Consider the following 17,965-nt stretch of genomic DNA (forward strand, 5'->3'; position numbering starts at 1 on the left):
GAATTCTGTCTTTCAGGAAGTATTTTGGTGTTATTATCTGTTCTCAGTAGGGAGGTAGAGAAAGTGCCATTCAGGGATCTCTGCCATTACAGTTTGGGGGCCATGAATTATTTCAAGACTTGTAGAAGCATTGTCCAAAGTCCAAGGTGCTACCTACAACTAAACATGAATTCAGGAGGCACGGATTGTGTGTGCTGTGGAACGAGGGCTGTGGCTGAGTTCTCACAGGTGGGTGGCAGGTGTATGTGGAGATTTACAGGGAGGGAATAACTCTAAAATGGTAGGTAGTCTCTACATCGGGCCCAGATGTGGCTCCTCTTGATCTGGAGACCAATAAATTGAAAGGCCACCTTATCCGATATTTTTCCTAGTGTAACTATGGTGGGAGAGGGGCCACACAGACATGAACCCCTCCCAGGAGCAGTGAGTAGGAGACTCGGCCTCACCCGCCCAGGGCTCAGTGGCAGCCTGTGGCCAGTGCAGCCCCATTGTTCAGGGCCCACCTTGGCCTGTTTATTTCCCAGGCTTGCTGTACATCTCTCCTTTTTGCCCCCAAGACTTGTTCTTGCTCTCATCTTAAATATGTATGCTTGAGTCTATCCAACTCAGAGGGAGTCATGCTTTTAGTTTCTTTTTCCTGAGCCATTTTGCCCTGCTGAAATACTTACTGGATCTTTCTGATAAACTCTGAGGACTTTACGCTGACAGCTTCCTTGGAGCCACTCAGAGGATTTGTGATGGTGGTGAAAGCCACCCCCTTGATTTAATCCTGTGCCACATCTGAGATTTAATTGATCTACTTATTCAACTTGCTTACTTTTACTTATTGAATCCAAAAAGCTGTATCTCCCCACTCTCAAGCCCCTGACTTCGGATTCTCCTGAAAAAAAATTTTTTAAAGATGGTTTTAGATGCATCATTGATGAATCATATTTGTTTATTTATACACGTGTGGTAAATACACATGACATAAAACCTATCATCTTAACTCTTTTCAGGCCAGCAGCTACAGGGTGTTAGGCGCATTCTCATTGTTGTGCTCTCATCTTGAGTCCCTTTCACTCCTGCTGGTATTCAGGTCACTGTCTCCATAGCTCATCTCCTTGGAGGATCTCATCAAATACAGCCAACTGTAGCCAGTGCACATGACCCCTATTCCCACCTGTCCTTGTATGACTGTGTAGATTATCCAAGGGCCACGCTCTCTGCCCCCACATAACAGGCACTGTCTTCCATGCTCTCTGAACACCCATTTTTGGTTTTGATTCAGCCACTTTGAAGTAACAATTTCCATACTTATCTGGTGGGTCTGGGGCAGGAACTGAGATTTCACCTTTTGAATAACCTCTTAGATGCTGTTGGTCAAAGACTCCCACTTAGAGAACCAAGGTTATTCTGTAGAAGAAACAACTCCCAAGTCTCAGCATCTTAACAAAGGTTTAGTTTTCATCATGTTATGTATTGAGCACACATTAGCAAGGAGTCTCCTAGTTACTTGGGACATAGGACGATAGAAGCCCCATCCTGACACACAGATGTGAGTTCCTATTTCTGCTCACATGTTCACCATCTGTGACCCAACATCAAAGTGAGCTGGAGAAATCAACCCTACTATGGCACTGGAAGGGGTGAGCTGAACGGGGGTAAGCAGTACCTCTCACAAGGCCAGGAGTGTGGCTGGTCAGTGTCTTGCCCTCGAGAAGCTGACAGGCCAAGAACCACTCTAACAGGCCCTTGCAAGGGCAAGTGCACTCCGTGTAACTACAAATGAACTTGTGTAGCACAAAATTATACTGTGATGTATAACAGGAAATATGTATCTGTTTTTTTTTTTTGTCACCATTACTGGCACAGGGCTCTTGGAACCCTCGGAATTTACTAAGCCTTGAGTCTTTTGTTATGTTGATGAGGGGTGTGCTGCGATTCATGGGGTCGCAAAGAGTGGGACACGACTGAGCGACTGAAATGAACTGAACTGAAGGAGCTGGAATCATCTAAGAGGAATCAGTCACAGGTCAAAGGTTAGGACTTTCAGTCCCACCCCCTCTCCCACCATCAGGGAGGGGAAAGCAGCTGGAGATGGAGTTCAGCTGCCGAGGGCCACGGTTTAAATCAATCACTCCTGTGTCGGGAAGCCTCCATCACCCCCTAATGGACAGGGTTCTGAGAGCCTCTGGGATGCAGAACACCTGGAGACCTGGCGGCACCTGGAGGGCGTGGGAGCTCCACACCCCTCCCACACACCTTGCCCTCCTTGTCTCTTTGAGCTGCTGCCCTTGAGTCATAAGGGCACACTCTAGTAAGTAAAATGTGTCTGAGTTCTGTGTGACTTTCTAGAAAGGACAGCTGGATTCCCGCTGGTGTGTGACATGGGAGGGGCGCCGTCTCAGCTCAGAGGCTGCCCCCAGGCCCGTTGTGTCAGAAGTGGGCTGGTGCCCAGGACCCATAGGGTGCTGTGTGGAAACACATCTGTCTGTGGGGCCGGGCTGTGCATTCCCCTCAGCAGGACTGACTCCCACAGGTGGGTGTGGGGCCCTTGGGCGTGCAAGGGCCACGGCTGGAAGAGCCCCTGAGGGTTAGCGTCCTTTCACCTTCTGTTGTGTAAAAATTGAGGGAGGGAACACGAGAGCTAGTAAAGTCAGGGGAGGTGATCTGTGCGCAGGCATGTTCCATAAGGCCTTGCAGGATGGGGCGGGTCTGCACCACTGTGGAGAAGAGGGTCCAAGGGATGGGGAGCTACTTGGGTTTATGGTGAAACAGCCTGACTAGATCTAGCCGAAGAGCTTCCCTGGTGGCTCAGGTGGTAAAGAGTCTGCCTGCAATGCGGGACACCCGGGTTTGGGAAGATCCCATGGAGAAGGAAATGGCAACCCACTCCAGTATTCTTGCCTGGGAAATCCTATGGGCAGAGGAGCCTGGCGGCTTACAATCCATGATCGAAAAGAGTCGGACACAACTGAGTGACTAACAAGAAGAAAAAAGACCTGAGGGAATAAATTGGGATAGAAGAGGAAAGCCACTCAAGTGTGCTGGAAGTTATACAGGGGGGATTATGTGGGCCTTGAGGGCCAAGAAGTATCTATTTTACACTGTTTTACACTTGTCTCCCTAGGGAGACACTGAAAGTTTTTCTTTATCTTCTCTCTTTAAAAATACAGGGCTTGTCAATGAGTTTGAGGGCAAATTCAAGTGACTGCCAGGGGCAGTGGGGAGGGGAGGAGGCTGTCACAGTTGGGTGGGTGCGGCCCGAGGGCCTGGACTAGGTGTGAGCAGGAAGTCAGGCTGAAGGAGGGGTCTCTCTGTCTGATACCCAACTAACTACCAAGCTTTACATAGAGGGACTTGAATTCCAGTTTGCCATTATTGTTCCTATTACCTACCATAGGTTCCTTGAGATTTTGGCAAGGTTTATGGCCTCTGGGTTTCCCTGGTGGCTCAGACAGTAAAGAATCTGCCTGCAGTGTAGATCTGAGTTTGATCCCTAGGTTGGGAAGATCTCCTGGAGAAGGGAACAGCTACCCACTCCAGTGTTCCGGCCTGGAGAATTCCATGGACTGTATAGCCCATGGGGTTACAAAGAGTTGGAGACGACTGAGCGACTTTCACTTTCTGGCCTCTGATTGGGAGCGACTCTTAACTGTCCTTTCCCAGAGACCTTTCAGATTCCAACATCCTGCATCTGTCCCATCCCTTCTTATTCACCCTCCCCTCCTTTTTTCCTTGAATCACTGGGCTCACTTGGAGAACAAATGAACTTTCTAGTTCTAAGGAAAAGACAACTGTGTTTCCCACATGTGGGCTTTGTCCTTGGTAGTCACGTGTGCATTGGAGTGGAGGGTGTGATTCATGGAGGGAGCCTCATCCACAAGGGGCTTCTTGCTTCACTCTACAGCAGCCCTGACCACATGGGCAGAGCTGGACACAAATCACTGGGAATGACAGAGTAGAAAGCAGGCCTTACAGAAACATCCTCTCCCAACCTGTTCTCAGTACCTTTGTGAATTTCTTCCCGTTTATACTTTTTGGCGGTCATTTCCATGGATTTTCAGGAAGAAATGGAGATAGATACTTGAATGAGAAATCGATTTGAGCTGCATTTGTGGCTAGCAGGACTAGCTTCCTGTGCAAAGCAGAAAGGCAGGACACTGCCTAACTGTGGTTCTAGCACAAGCGCATGGCCATTCCCTGGATGAGAGTTTTGCCACCATGAAGTGGGACAGGAACCTTGCCTCATCCTGGCCCCTTGATCATGCTTCTGTTGGCCTCTTTCTTGTCTTGACTCCTGACTAGAGTGAGCAAAGCCATGGTCAGTTCAAAGACCATAATCCAGGGCAGAGGAGAGGGCAGGGTCCCTGAGGTGTCCCCTCCCCCAACAGTTCAGGGGTTAGTGGCCCTTCTAAAGTCAGCAGATGGCAGTGAACATGTCTCAGAATTGAAAGAAAGTGAAAAAGTGAAGTCTCTCAGTCGTGTTAGAGTATTTGCGACCCTGTGTTCTGTAGCCTACCAGGCTCCTCCGTCCATGGGATTGTCCAGGCAAGAATACTAGAGTGGGTTGCCATTTCCTTCTCCAGGGGATCTTCCCGATCCAGGGATTGAACCCAGGTTCCCCGCATCACCGGCAGACGCTTTAACCTCTGAGCCACCAGGGAAGCCTACAGTTCCACTTTTCATCCCACCCTCTGACCAGCAGGTCAAGGAGCTAAAGTAAACCCCAGGGGAGTTCTTCGGAAGCCTCAGTGCTCCAAAGTTGCTCAAAAATAGAGTGCAAATGGCAGTGCTCTTTGTCTTTTAAAGAGTTGTCTTTTTTTTTTAATCCCCAATCACCTTAAATAAGAGTTAAACATTACCATTCTTACCCAAGAAGGGGCAGAAGCCCGGAGAGAGAGATACAAGCTGAAGCAGGAGTGGGATGGGTGGCGGCCAAGGGCAGAGCCAGGCGGCAGGTATGCTGGGAAGGGGGAAGGCTGCCCTGGGACCCTGGGTTCGAAGCTGATGAAGGAGCTCCTGGTCTCCTCTGACAAACATTTGCCCTGTTCTCTTGCACTTCTGTCTCTTCTCTTTCTTAGTGCTTGAGGCTGAGTGTGGGAGAGGGAGTCGGTGGTGAGGGTGCTGGTTTCCCTTGGGGAAACTTGGGGTGGGGGGTGCTTCAGAAAATTCACAGCCACTCACCAACTGGACCCAGGGGACTGGCTGGCTGCAGCGGGGAATCAGCCTGCAGCCTCGTGTTTGCAGAGATAGTGGTTCAGGATATGCTTCCACTCCTTGTTCACACCCACTGGTAACAAACTGGCTCCGGCATTTCTTGCTTTCCCACTTCCAAACGGCTCACCCCACAGCAGCATACCAGCAGGTCCCAGAAACCTCCCTACACATCTCAGAAATCCTCACCGGATTCCATGACAGCTCATGGTGCCGCCTCTCCACCCTCGGTCGTGTCCCTCTGTCCTTGAGCTTTGGTCTCTTGCTCCTGGGCTGGAATTGTGTTTTCTATCCCTGGCCTCCAGGGTTTTGCTTCCTTGGGACATCCACGTTTCACCCTCCCCACCTGGTGGAGACCTGTACATCCTCAGTGTGTTTCATAGGATTATTTTCTGTTAAACTAATCTTGTGCTTGAATGCTCAGTCGTGTCCGACTCTTCATGACCCCATGGGCTGTAGCCCATGGGATTTTCCAGGCAAAAATCCTGGAGTGGTTTGCCATTTCCTTCTCCAGGGGATTTTCCAGACTCAGGGATCGAACCCACCTCTCCTGCATCTCCTGCTTTGGCAGGCAAGTTCTTTACCACTGAAGATTGGGAAGCCCCAATCTTCTTGCTGACCTCATAAATTCTGAGTCAGGTGGATTAAGTCTGTGACCAGGAGGACCTCACCAACATTAGTGCCACCATTGTGATACCTGGGTTGGGCAGGCCAGGTAGGGGGAACCTTAGGCCTTGAACAAGTAGAGTCTTCTGTTTCCTGGTGGCTCAAGCGGTAAAGAATCTGCCTGCAATGCTGGAGACCCAGGTTCAATCCCTGGGTTGGAAAGATCCCCTGAAGAAGGGAACAGCTACCCATTCCATTTGCCTGGAGAATCCCATGGACAGAGAGCCTGGTGGGCTGTAGTCCATGGGGTTGCAAAGAGCCAGAGGGGACTAAGAGACTAGTATTTTCACTTTCCTATTTAAGAGAGAGACTCTGTACATGTTTTCACTACATGTTATTACAGTATTTGCTTTCTGAAGCATTTAATGACTTAGAAAAACACTCAAGATATTTTAGATTAAAAGGAATGAAGACTATGAATCATTTTTTATGGAAAGAATCTATCATATGCACCCCCATAAGCATATTCATGCCTGCACCTACATTGTTCCCACACTACACAGGCATGTCCCAGCCATCTGGCCTGTGCCACACCTACATCCACATCCCTTCCTGCACCCCCATCTACACTCACATCAGCACCCACACTGATGTCCACTTCTCTTTGTAGAACTTGTAGATGCTGCCTAAGCTGCCCCCATTCCCTGCTGGACACACTTTTCTAGCTTCCTCTGCAGGTGGAAGCAGCCATGTGTCCTGTATAGCCAGTGACATGTGGGCAGGTTACCTACAAGCTTACTTCTCAGAACCTCTTTCTTCGCTTCTCAGATGCCAAACACTGAGGAACCAGGGAAGGACTCCAAGTCACAGGGTGTGATGGAGCCACTGGATAGGAAGGCTGGGTTCTAGAATGACCTGCCTGGGTGCGGCAGGTGAGTTGACGGGGGTGTGGGCATGTCTGCTCCCCATGTGGCTCTGGCGTAAAGTTCTGAGGCTCCTCTGTGTAGAAAACCGCCCCCGAGTTGCTCCACGGACGTGAAGGATGGTGGAGGCATTAAGGGCCGGAGATTCTGCTAACGCGGCTGGTGTCTGTCTTTCTGCGGCCTCCCACTCCACCTTCCTCGCTGGTGCTGGTGCCACAGGGAAAGGAGGCAGCAGAGGGGCCCACCAAAGCCACGCGCCCTGTTCCTGGGACCTGGGCCCAGCGCAGACACCCTGGTTGGGGCCGCGGACCCGCGCGCCTGGACCGCGCGAAGCAGCGCAGGTGAGCGGGCGCCAGCGCCTGGCCCGGCCCCACGAGGCGCCTCCCACTCGCGGGACGAGCAGCCGGTTGTTCCCGGCAGAGCCCGTAGATACTCAGAGAACTACTATTTTCTGTTTTTTCATGTTGACTTAAAGACTTCTGGGTTGGTTTCATCTGGAAACATGCTTGATATGTTTGGACACCTGAAGCTTAGATGAGGCGGCTGGGAACTTTCTACCAGTGCGGATGAATTAAGTTGTTTTCACCGCTGTGACTCACCAGCTATGTACTGAGCACTTGCTTCTCTGCTCCCCTTCTTTATTGCTTTCTGTGTTCTTTGCTGGAGCTGAAAATGGAGAACGCGAGAGGGGTGCCAAAGCACTGATTTTTAGGCAACTCTTTGTTATTATTATTGTTTCACTCTCAGACTTTTAGCTTATAGTGGGTAAAGAATCTGCCGACAATGCAGGAGAATAGGGTTCGATTCTGGGGTGGGGAAGATGCCCTGGAGGAGGAAATGACAAACCACTTCCGTATTCTTGCCTGGAGAATCCCTTGGGCAGAGGAGCCTGGCAGGCTACAATCTGTGGGGTTGCAAGAGTCAGAAACGACTTAGACTAAACTACTCCTCTTCCTCCTCAGACTTTGAAATTAGAGATGTAGAAAGTATTGATTAAGAAAATCCAGAATCACCTGTTTTCTTTCACGCCTACTATCCCTGCCTTTCCCCGCCACCTCCCTTAAAGTGGTAGAAACCTTTCACAGAAAATACGTGAGAAGTCAGTACACCAGACAGAACAGTAGTATTCCTGCCTGTCCCCCTCCCCCATGCCAAGTTCCTGGGTGAGGAGAACAGTTTTTTAAAATGTGACAAAGAAGGTCAAAGAAGGTCAAAGATTGAATATACTCCCTTGAATTGGTAGGAAAAAAAGAAAACAATAGCAAAAAAGCAATCCAGAGAAAGCTGGTCTCCCTGGAGTCCGAATGCCGCTGAGAGGAGACCCAGGCTGAACTGGACGACTGTACTCCACACCTGTCGCCCACCAATCCCTAAGCCCTCCTGTGCTCAGCAACGGTTCCCTGAGCTTCAATATTCTCATCTGTAAGTTAAATGCAGTTTCTTACACTGTAAAATAGTTCTCCTCTGTGAGTGTAGTTGCGTAAATATAGTAAAACCTGAGAGAATTTGATACATAGAAAGCTGTGAAGTGATGGATATTATAGCAAGGATTCCAGACACAGCTGTTCATCATCAAATGATCTGGTGAGGTCCAGTTAGCCCAGGTTTGGCATTCAGGGAGCAGGAAGGCAGGGACAGACAGACAATGTGTGTCCCAGGGAAAGCCAGAGGCTTTCTTCCCAGTTCCGAGCAGTCCACCGGTTTTAAGCAGACGTTTCTCCTCATGGGTCCAGTGTAGTGAGTGGGTGGGATGAACTGGTGATTGTGACAGGCGGCTTTCCCTGCAGAGCAGAGCAAGCAGCCTGGGGAGGGAAGAGCGTCTGCAGTGGGCCTCACACAGGGGCCAGATAAGGGATAATTGCAGCTGGTGTTTAGGTGAGTCATCCAAGGGGCAAAGCCAAGAAGACAAGGTACGGAAGACAGCCTGCTTACTGGATAACCTTTGCTGTAAATGTCAGCCAGAAAATTCTGTCAGATCAATAGTGGTGGTAATAATGGCTTTTGAAAGGAATGCGAAGGGATTTCATTGCTAGAAGTGGCTTGCCTGTCTTGTTTGAATGGGAAGCCTTGAGACCCAAAGGCTGACGAAGGGGTGTTGTGGCTTCGATGTGGGCCTGGGGGCCTGTCCTCTGGCCTCACAGGTGGCGAGGGAGGGGGGGCACCATCACAGCTTCCCCATGGAGGCGGGATCCCAAGCCCCTTTGAGTCACTCTGCTGGGGCTTCTGGGAAATGATGGCTGATTCTCAGTGAGAGTGAAGTGGGCTGCCCGGGGCTGAGCAGGGAACAGAATGAGACGCAGGTACTGCAGGGACTGACAACTGAAGTTGTGGGCAAGCCACAGGGACACAGACCAGAGGGCCCAGGATGTCAGTCGGCTCTAGCTAAGCTCAGTGGGCAAATGCCTGCCTCCATGATTCCCTGAAACCTACTGGGAGGAGGCAGGGCCCAGGCATGAACCCAGAGAGTCTGATGGTGCAATAATGGATAAAGCAGTGAATTGAAACAAATCTGTCTGCAAAGAACCAGATTAAATGGTTACACTGGGTATATTAGACAGTAAGCATGGTAATCATGCAATTAGACATTAAAGTTAGTTAAAAAGAAATAAAATTATAATTTCGACATCAGAGTATTGTGAAATATAACTGTGAAATACTGGATCCGTGAGGCAGAAAACTCTAGAGGAGAAGGAAAATCTATTGTCTATATCCCTATTTTTACTCCTTCCATTTTTCTTCCTTCTAGCTTTCCAGGATACCCTATTTTATCATTTCCTTCTGTTTAGAGAATTTCAGCCATTATTCCAGATTTACTGGTGACAAATTGTCTTAGTTTTCCTTAAATGGAGACTGTTGATTTTGCCTTCTAAAGGATATTTTTGCTGGATGTAGGGTTCTGAGCTGAAAGTTTCTCCCCCCACCAAAAGTTAAAAAATATTGTGCTGTTCCTTTTGACCTCTAACTTTTTCTGATTAGTAATTCTTATCACTCAAATTGTTTTTTTTTTTTCTAATAGGTGAAATATTTCTCCCTTGCTGCTTTCAAGACCTTCCTCCTTTTCTTTTCTCCTTCCTTCCTTCCGTCTCCTTCCCTCCTCCCTCCCTCCCTCCCTTCCTTCCGTCTTTAGTTTTATAGACGATTGACTGTGATTTGTCTTGGTGTGGGTTTCTTTAGGTTTATCTTGTTTGAGATTTGCTCTACTTCTTGAATCTGTTGGCTTATGTGTTTTGTTACATAGGAAGTTTTCATCCATTATTTTTCAAGCACTTCTCAGCCCCCTTTTTTTCTCCTTTTCCAGTTCTTTGACATGAATTTTAGATCTTTAACTATGGCCCCACAAATCTCTGAGCCTCTGTTCACTTATTTTCAGTCTATTTTTCTCTCGTTCAGATTGGGTAATTTCTATTTTCTATATTAAAGTTATCAGGTTGTTTCTCCTATCTCTTACAGTCCACTGTTGGGTTCATCGTGTTGAGCTTTTAAAAAATTTGGTTATTTTACTTTTCAGTTCTAAAAATTTCATATGGTTCTTTATGTCTTTTTTTGTGGAATTTTTTTTTCATTCGTTTCAAATGTATTTGCAATTCATTATTTAAGTATTTTTATGATGACTGCTTTAATATATTTTAAAAACAATTCTAACAACTCTTAATATCTGTTGATTATCTTTTTTTCACTCAAATTGAGGTTTCATGGTTCTTGGGATGATGAGTGATTGGAATTGAAACCTGGATATTTTGGGTATTATTTTATGTGATTTTTAAAATTTTATGTAAACCTTCTGGCATAAATAAGTATTGAGCTTGACTACTGGTTTTCTCTAATGCTGCCAGCAAGGAAGGAGGGGAGGCCCTGCCTCCAGGTGATGGTAGAATTCCAGATTCTTCACTAAGCTTCCCCTGACCTAGGGAGAGCCTTCTATTTATTCTGGGTGTGGGTAAGAGTTTTGATTCTGATGATGCCACCCTGACATGTATGTGTAGAGTGTCTCATTAGTGCCCCTTATGTGGTATCTGAGAATACCAGGTTATGGGGGAGGTTGCCTCATTACTAATGGGCAGTGGTGAATGTCTACAGTAGGCCTACTCTGATGCTACTTTCTTGATGCTTGGTGAGGAGTAGTCCAGGATGCCTGTGTGATCTCCACAGGGGAGAGGATGGAGGCTCTTTATTGCCTGGTAGGGATAAAATCTCTGGCTCATAAGTTTTTTTCTGTTTTTTTTTTTTTTGCTTGAGTAGACCAGATATTCGGAGGAGGCAATGGCAACCCACTCCAGTACTCTTGCCTGGAAAATCCCATGGATGGAGGAGCCTGGTGGGCTGCAGTCCATGGGGTTGCTAGGAGTCGGACACGACTGAGCGACTTCACTTTCACTTTTCACTTTCATGCATTGGAGAAGGAAATGGCAACCTACTCCAGTGTTCTTGCCTGGAGAATCCCAGGGAGGGGGGAGCCTGGTGGGCTGCCGTCTATGGGGTCGCACAGAGTTGGACACGACTGAAGCGACTTAGCAGCAGCAGCAGCAGACCAAATATTACCTAAATTTTTCCTTCTTGCTCGCCTGTCCTCTTCCTTGTCCTTTGACTAGAGATATCAGGCCTTTGTGGATATGTATGTGTGTGTTGGTCCTATGACCACTGGAACTTTCAAGCTGCTAGCTTCAGCTCACATCTGGGAATTTCAGGGCAGAGAGAAATATAAATAACAAAAACAACCATCATTGTTTACAACAACTATCATTGTGCTGTTCATTGGGCCCCAACAATATCTAGTTGATTTGTTTTCTCACCACCTTTCAGAATTGTATGTTTGTATTATGCCTCACTTCTAGTGGTTTTAGTTGCAGTTAGCAGAAGGAACGAGGAAAAGTACATCTACTCTATCTTCCCAGAATGAGAACTCTACAGCATGCTCATTTCTATGGCATCTCACTTTTTATCTTGTAATATTTTTTCTTATAGTTTGTTTTTCTAGTTTGATTGCTCTTTTCTATGCTTATTCTTTACATGGTATGTTTCTATCCATCTTCTTTTAACATACATGTATTTGTAAATTCAAGAGATTCTCTTCTTATCAGACTATAATTGTGTTTTACTTTTTATATGTTCTGATCACCTCTGCCTTTTAATTGATATGGCTAGTTCATTAATATTAAATATAAGTACTGATATGTTTTTAATCAGTATTACCATTTAAAGATTTTATGTTCATTCTTTTTTCTTCTACTGCTCTTCCTTTTGCATCTTCTTTTGGATTATTGAGTATTTTAAAATGAATTTCATTTTAGTTTCTTTATTCACTTTTTAGCTCTCTTTGCATTATTTTTTCAGTAGTTGACTTAGGGATTAAATATACATCTTTAGCTTCTAACAATATATTTAGAGCTAATGTAGTATCATTTTAGAGAAATGTAGCAGCCTTGCAACTATAGAAGTCCATCTACCACCCCAATCCTTTATGTCTTAGCTATCCTGTGTATTCTATTCATATATAAGTCTGGCAAGAAAATGTTATATAAGTTTTCCTCTAAACAGTCATGTATATATTAAGTAAACTAAGAGAAAGTTGTTATTTATATATACTCACACATTTACAATTGCAAATGTTCTTTGTTCCTTCTTGAAGCAATGCACTCCCTCTGATATAATTTCCCTGTACTCTGAAGAATTTCTTTTGGGAATTCTTATAGTGCATTTCTGTTGTTGAAAAATTCTCTAAAGTTTGTTTTACTTGAAAATGTCTGTGTTTTTCCTTCATTTTTAAAAGAAATTATTTATTTTTCTTTTAATTTTTGGCTGTGCTGGATCTTTGGTGGTGTGTGCGGAATTTCTCTGGTTGCGGTGATGGGGAGCTACTCTTGGATGTGGTGCACGGGCTTCTTATTGCGGTGGCTTCTCTTGTTGTCAAGCATGGGTTTAGTTGCTCCTTGGCATCTGGAATCTTCCTGGACCAATCCCTGGGCCCATGTCCCGTGCATTGACAGATTCTTTTTTTAAAGTTTTTGAACTTTAATTGGAGGATAATTGCTTTACAATGTTGTGTTGGTTTCTGCCATTCATCAACATGAGTCAGCCATAGGTATATATATATGCTCCCTTCCTCTTGAACCTCCCTCCCATCTCCCATCCCATCTCTAGGTTGTCACAGAACACTGGGTTGAGCTCCCCACATCACACAGTAAATTTCCTCTGGCTATCCAACTTTACATATGGTAATGTATATGTCTCTACGATACTCCCTCAATCTGTCCCACCCTCTCCTTCCCCCATTGTGTGCACAAGTCTGGCAGGCCAAGTCTTATCCACTGTACCACGAGGGAAGTCCGCTTCATTCTTAAAGAATATTTTTACTGGATATGCACTTCTGCATTGGCAGGTTTTTCTTTTGGCAAACTTATAGGACGTTGTGCAACTGTCTTCCTGCTCTCATTGTTCCTGATGGTGAGTGTATTGTTATTTGACTCATTGTTTCTGTCTGTGTAATGTGTTCTTTTACTCTGTCTCCTTTGAAGAGTTGTCTCTTTACTTTTCAACAGGTGACTAGGATGCAGCTAGATATGGTTTTCTTAATATTTCTTGTTTGGGTGTGCTGAGCCTCTTGGAAATTTAAATTGATGCCTTTCTCTAACTTTGAAAAGTTTTTGGCTAGTGTTTTTTTTTTGTCTGCCCAGTTCTCTTTCCTCTTCTTGTGGTATTTGAATTACCTATGCTAGACCTTTGAATGTTGTGTAACAGGTTCCTAACGCTCTATTCATGGTTTTACAAACATAGTTTTTTTCTTTCTCTTTCTAAATTGGATGATTTCTACTGACACAGTTGTTTTGTCCTGAAGTAATTGATGACTGTGCCGGGTCTTTGTTGCTGTGCATGTGCTATCACTATTTGCTGTACGAGTTGGGGTACTCTATCACACTTGCGGCGCGTGGGCTTCTTACTGTGGTGGCTTCTCTTGTTTCGGAGCAAGGCTCTAGAGTGAGCGTGCAGGCTTCAGTGGTTGCAGCATGTGGACTCAGTAGTCGTGACTCATGGGCTCTAGAACGTAGCGTCAGTAGTTGTGGCACATGGGTTTAGTTGCCCCAAGGCATGTGGAATCTTCCCGGATCAGGGATCAAACCCATGTCCCCTGCATTGGCAAGTGGATTCTTAACTGCTGGACCACCAGGGAAGTCCTGACATAGTTTCAAGTTTATAAACTCTTCTGCTGTCATCTCCACTCTACTACTGAGCCCATCCAGTGAATGTTTCATTTTAGATTTTGTATGTTTTATTTCTGAAACTTCATTTTTATTTTTAAAATTGCTATTTCTCTAATGATATTTTCTACCTTTTTGTTCATTCATTGTGCATATATTTTCCCTTACGCCATTGAACATTGTTTCAGTAGCAGTTATAATGTTTTTGTTGATATTGACAACATCTGAGTCATCAGGGTTTGATTCTGTTGGTTGAATTTTTCCTTGAGTGAGGATAAACTTTCCTAGTTTATGTATTGATTAATTTTGAATTCAATTCTAGAAATTGTAAGTATTATGTTGTAGAAACTCTGATTTTTTTATATGCCTCTAGGAATTTTGATGGTTTTATGTAGTATGCAATTGTCTTGTAAACCCTTTATCACCTATAATGCCGAGAGTTCAAATGCCAATTTAGTTCTTAAACCTTAATGCAAAGTGTGTTGAGTCTGCCGTCTACATGCTTGGTTCAGGAGTCAGCCAGAAACTTGGGCAATGTTTGTCCACAAGATTAAGGCCTCCTTTTTTCTGGCTTATCCTCTCCGAGACACCTCCCTTCATTTTCTGGCAGCTTTGGTGGCCTTGTACCTCAGGCAAGAAAGATGGTGGACTTTATAAGAGAATTTTAATCACCTTGCACTGCACTGAGGCTCTCACCTTTCAGCTCAAAACTAAAAAAATAGAGACTCACCTATGTCTGTCCCTTCATTCAGGATGTAACTCTTCTCTAAAACTTCCCTGCTTTTGTTCACTTTTTAGAGCCCTGTGTCCAGAAGTTAAAATTGCGTCCAGAATTTATACTGCTAAAGGGTTGGTTTCTAGGAACCTGCTCCAGCATACCTGTGGAAGTCAAGGCTTTATTTTAAATATGTCTTAGGATGTTTGAAATATTTTTTGTTTTTATAAATAAATAAAAATAAAAATAACAATAAATATTTTAAATTTATTTATTGCAGAGATAGAAGTATTTATCTCTGCAATAAATTTGGTCACAACCTAAGGTTAAGAATTGGTAGCTTAAACTCTCAGATCCTTGTTTAATTATCTGAATAAAAGAAAACACACCATTAAACCTGAACTGCCAAGCAACTAACAAAAAAAAAAAAAGAAATAATTAAAAAAAAGCATGCTGTCATTTAACTATCTATTCATCAACTAATGTGTTATGTATGGTAAGTGCTTTAAATGCATTATCTCATCAAGTCCTCACTAGATCACTGTATAGGCTTGGGACGTGAATCTGAGTGAACTCCGGGAGTTGTTGATGGACAGGGAGGCCTGGTGTGCTGCGATTCACGGGGTCGCAAAGAGTCGGACACGACTGAGCGACTAAACTGAACTGAACCCTTACAGAGGTAGGTACAGTTTATAGATGAGAGAAAGGGCTTTGAAGACCTTCAGTATTTTCCCTAGGCATGAATCCAGCTCTTTCCGACTCCAGAAACTGAACTTTTAAGCACTAATCAATGTGCCTGCTAGGATAATTTTTAGGAGTAGAAACTAGTGAAAGCCGTACAAAATAATTTGTAAATATATAGCTGTAGTGACAATGTATCATGGAAATACTTAGAAGGATGCAAATAGTTATCAGGAAAGCACTCAGGATTCCTAGAACTAGACATTTTCCTTTGCCATGGTTATGTAGATGCTGAAAGCATGATTTTTAGATCTAAATTCTTGCTAATTGTTATGATGAGTTTAGAGATGGCCTTTTTGATTGTGAGTATATTTAAGTATTTGGAATTAGAGATTAAGAGAACAGGGGATGTGGGCAGGCCCTTTATAGTGAGAGAATCAGAAGAGGAAGCATTAAGTTGTGCTGTGCTTACTCAGTTGTGTCCGACTCTTTGTGACCCCATGGACTGTAGCCCACCAGGCTCCTCTGTCCATGGGATTCTCCAGGAAAGAATACTGGAGTGGGTTGCCATGCCCTGTTCCAGGGGATCTTCCCAACCTAGGGATCGAAGCTAGGTCTCTGCATTGTGGATGGATGCTTTACTGTCTGAGCCACCAGGGAAGCCCAAGAATACTGGAGTGGGTAGCGTATCCCTTTGCCAGGGGAACTTCCCAACCCAGGAATCGAACCAGGGTCTTCTGCATTGCAGGTGGATTCTTTACCAGCTGAGCAACCTGGGAAGCCCAAGCACTAAGTTAAGCAGCAGCATTTCTACACTGTGGTCAGAAGGCTTTGCCCATTTGTCTGACACTGGAGTAATAACAACAGTGTGTGTATGTTCAGTCACTTAGTTGTGTCTGACTCTTTGGGTCCCCATGGACTAGAGCCCTTCAGGTTCCTCTGTCCATGGGGTTTTCCATGGCAAGAATACTGGAGTGGATTGCCATTTCCTCCTCCAGGGGATCTTCTCGACCCAGGGATCGAATTCGTGTCTCCTGCATTTCAGGCAGATACTTTACCAAGGCCCATGATGATAATAATAATAGCAATGACAATGACAGTAGACACTAACTTTTATCAAGCATTTAGCATGCTCCAAGCATAGTACTAAACTTGTATTTTAAAATTTATTTCTCACAGAATTCTCTGTGACAGGCAGTACTGTGGTCCCTGTATAGCTGGTGGAATGATGAAACCTTACTGAAGTTAAATATCTTGTTCAAGGTTATATAAATAGTACATATGGAGCTGGGATTAGGACTCAGTGATGTGGATTTTGAATCACTCTCACCTCTCCTAACAGTGCTTTTCTATCTGTAAAAGGAAGTTCTTGCCACTTCTAGACATATTCTATGAATTTATTTGATCAGTGTTTTAGCTTTGTTAGTATTGGGACAATTTTCAGTGATCCTAGCACTCCTGGGTTGGATATCATCAAAAAGGAAAGAGGAAGGGAGCCCAAGAGGAGTTTTAGCACTCTTCAGCAAGTGCTGCAAGACATCCTGCTTAAAGTCTATATGACGTCATAGTCTTTTCCAACAAACTCCAGACTGCTAAAACCTGCAGAAAACAGTAAAGGATTAACTGCTGCTGCTGCTAAGTCGCTTCAGTCGTGTCCGACTCTGTGCAACCCCAGAGATGGCAGCCCACCAGGCTCCCCCGTCCCTTGGATTCTCCAGGCAAGAACACTGGAGTAGGTTGCCATTTCCTTCTCCAATGCATGAAAGTGAAAAGTGAAAGTGAAGTCACTCAGTCGTGTCTAACTCCTAGCGACCCCATGGACTGCAGCCTACCAGGCTCCTCCATCCATGGGGTTTTCCAGGCAAGAGTAGTGGACGGATAAAATGAAGACTTTTAACAGATTTAAAGCTCATGGGATTTGTTACCTCAGATATCATATAGCTTCTACTAACATAAAACTTTCTTAAGGAATTAAATTAGGTACATTTATTAGTATCCTAATGGAAGCAAGAGACACTGTTCTGGAGTCTACTTAATTTTTGTAGGTCCTCCTGCTCTCTGCCTTCCTTATTTTCACAGAGTTCTGGGGAACTTGGTCAGTCTGACCTGAGACATTAGGGGATGTGAAGAAAGATGTACTTTTACTGCATGGGAAGAAAGATGTACTTTTACTGAACGAGAATATACATGTGTTTAGAGTCTCTTAACAGCAGCAGCAGCAACATACTGTCAGAACTTTTAATTATAGTACAAACTGTACTTATATGGATAAAGAAGCATACATGTAGATTTGCAAAGAGGAATAACTGGATTAGTTTCTCAGAAATACTTTGCAAATAACAGATCTTAAATATACATGTCAGTAAAATAAATAACAGTAGTTTGCTGTTTCTTTAATGATCATGTTGTAATATCAGTGGGATATTGTCATCCTGATTGTGAGAATTGCTAGCTACAAACTGTTGCATGTGTAGTAATATGGATCTGCACAAAATAGGTTTTAAAAATCACTAAATATACATAGAGGAGTAGCCAACTAAATAGCCCATGTATAATTTCTTTTCCTTTATTTTAAAAAGAATATTTATGGGATGCACATACCTTTTGTTGTTGTTGTACCATGCAGCTTGAATGATTTTAATTCCCAG

Source organism: Bos taurus, chromosome 24, assembly GCF_002263795.3.
Source record: "Bos taurus isolate L1 Dominette 01449 registration number 42190680 breed Hereford chromosome 24, ARS-UCD2.0, whole genome shotgun sequence".
Taxonomy (NCBI): domain Eukaryota; kingdom Metazoa; phylum Chordata; class Mammalia; order Artiodactyla; family Bovidae; genus Bos; species Bos taurus.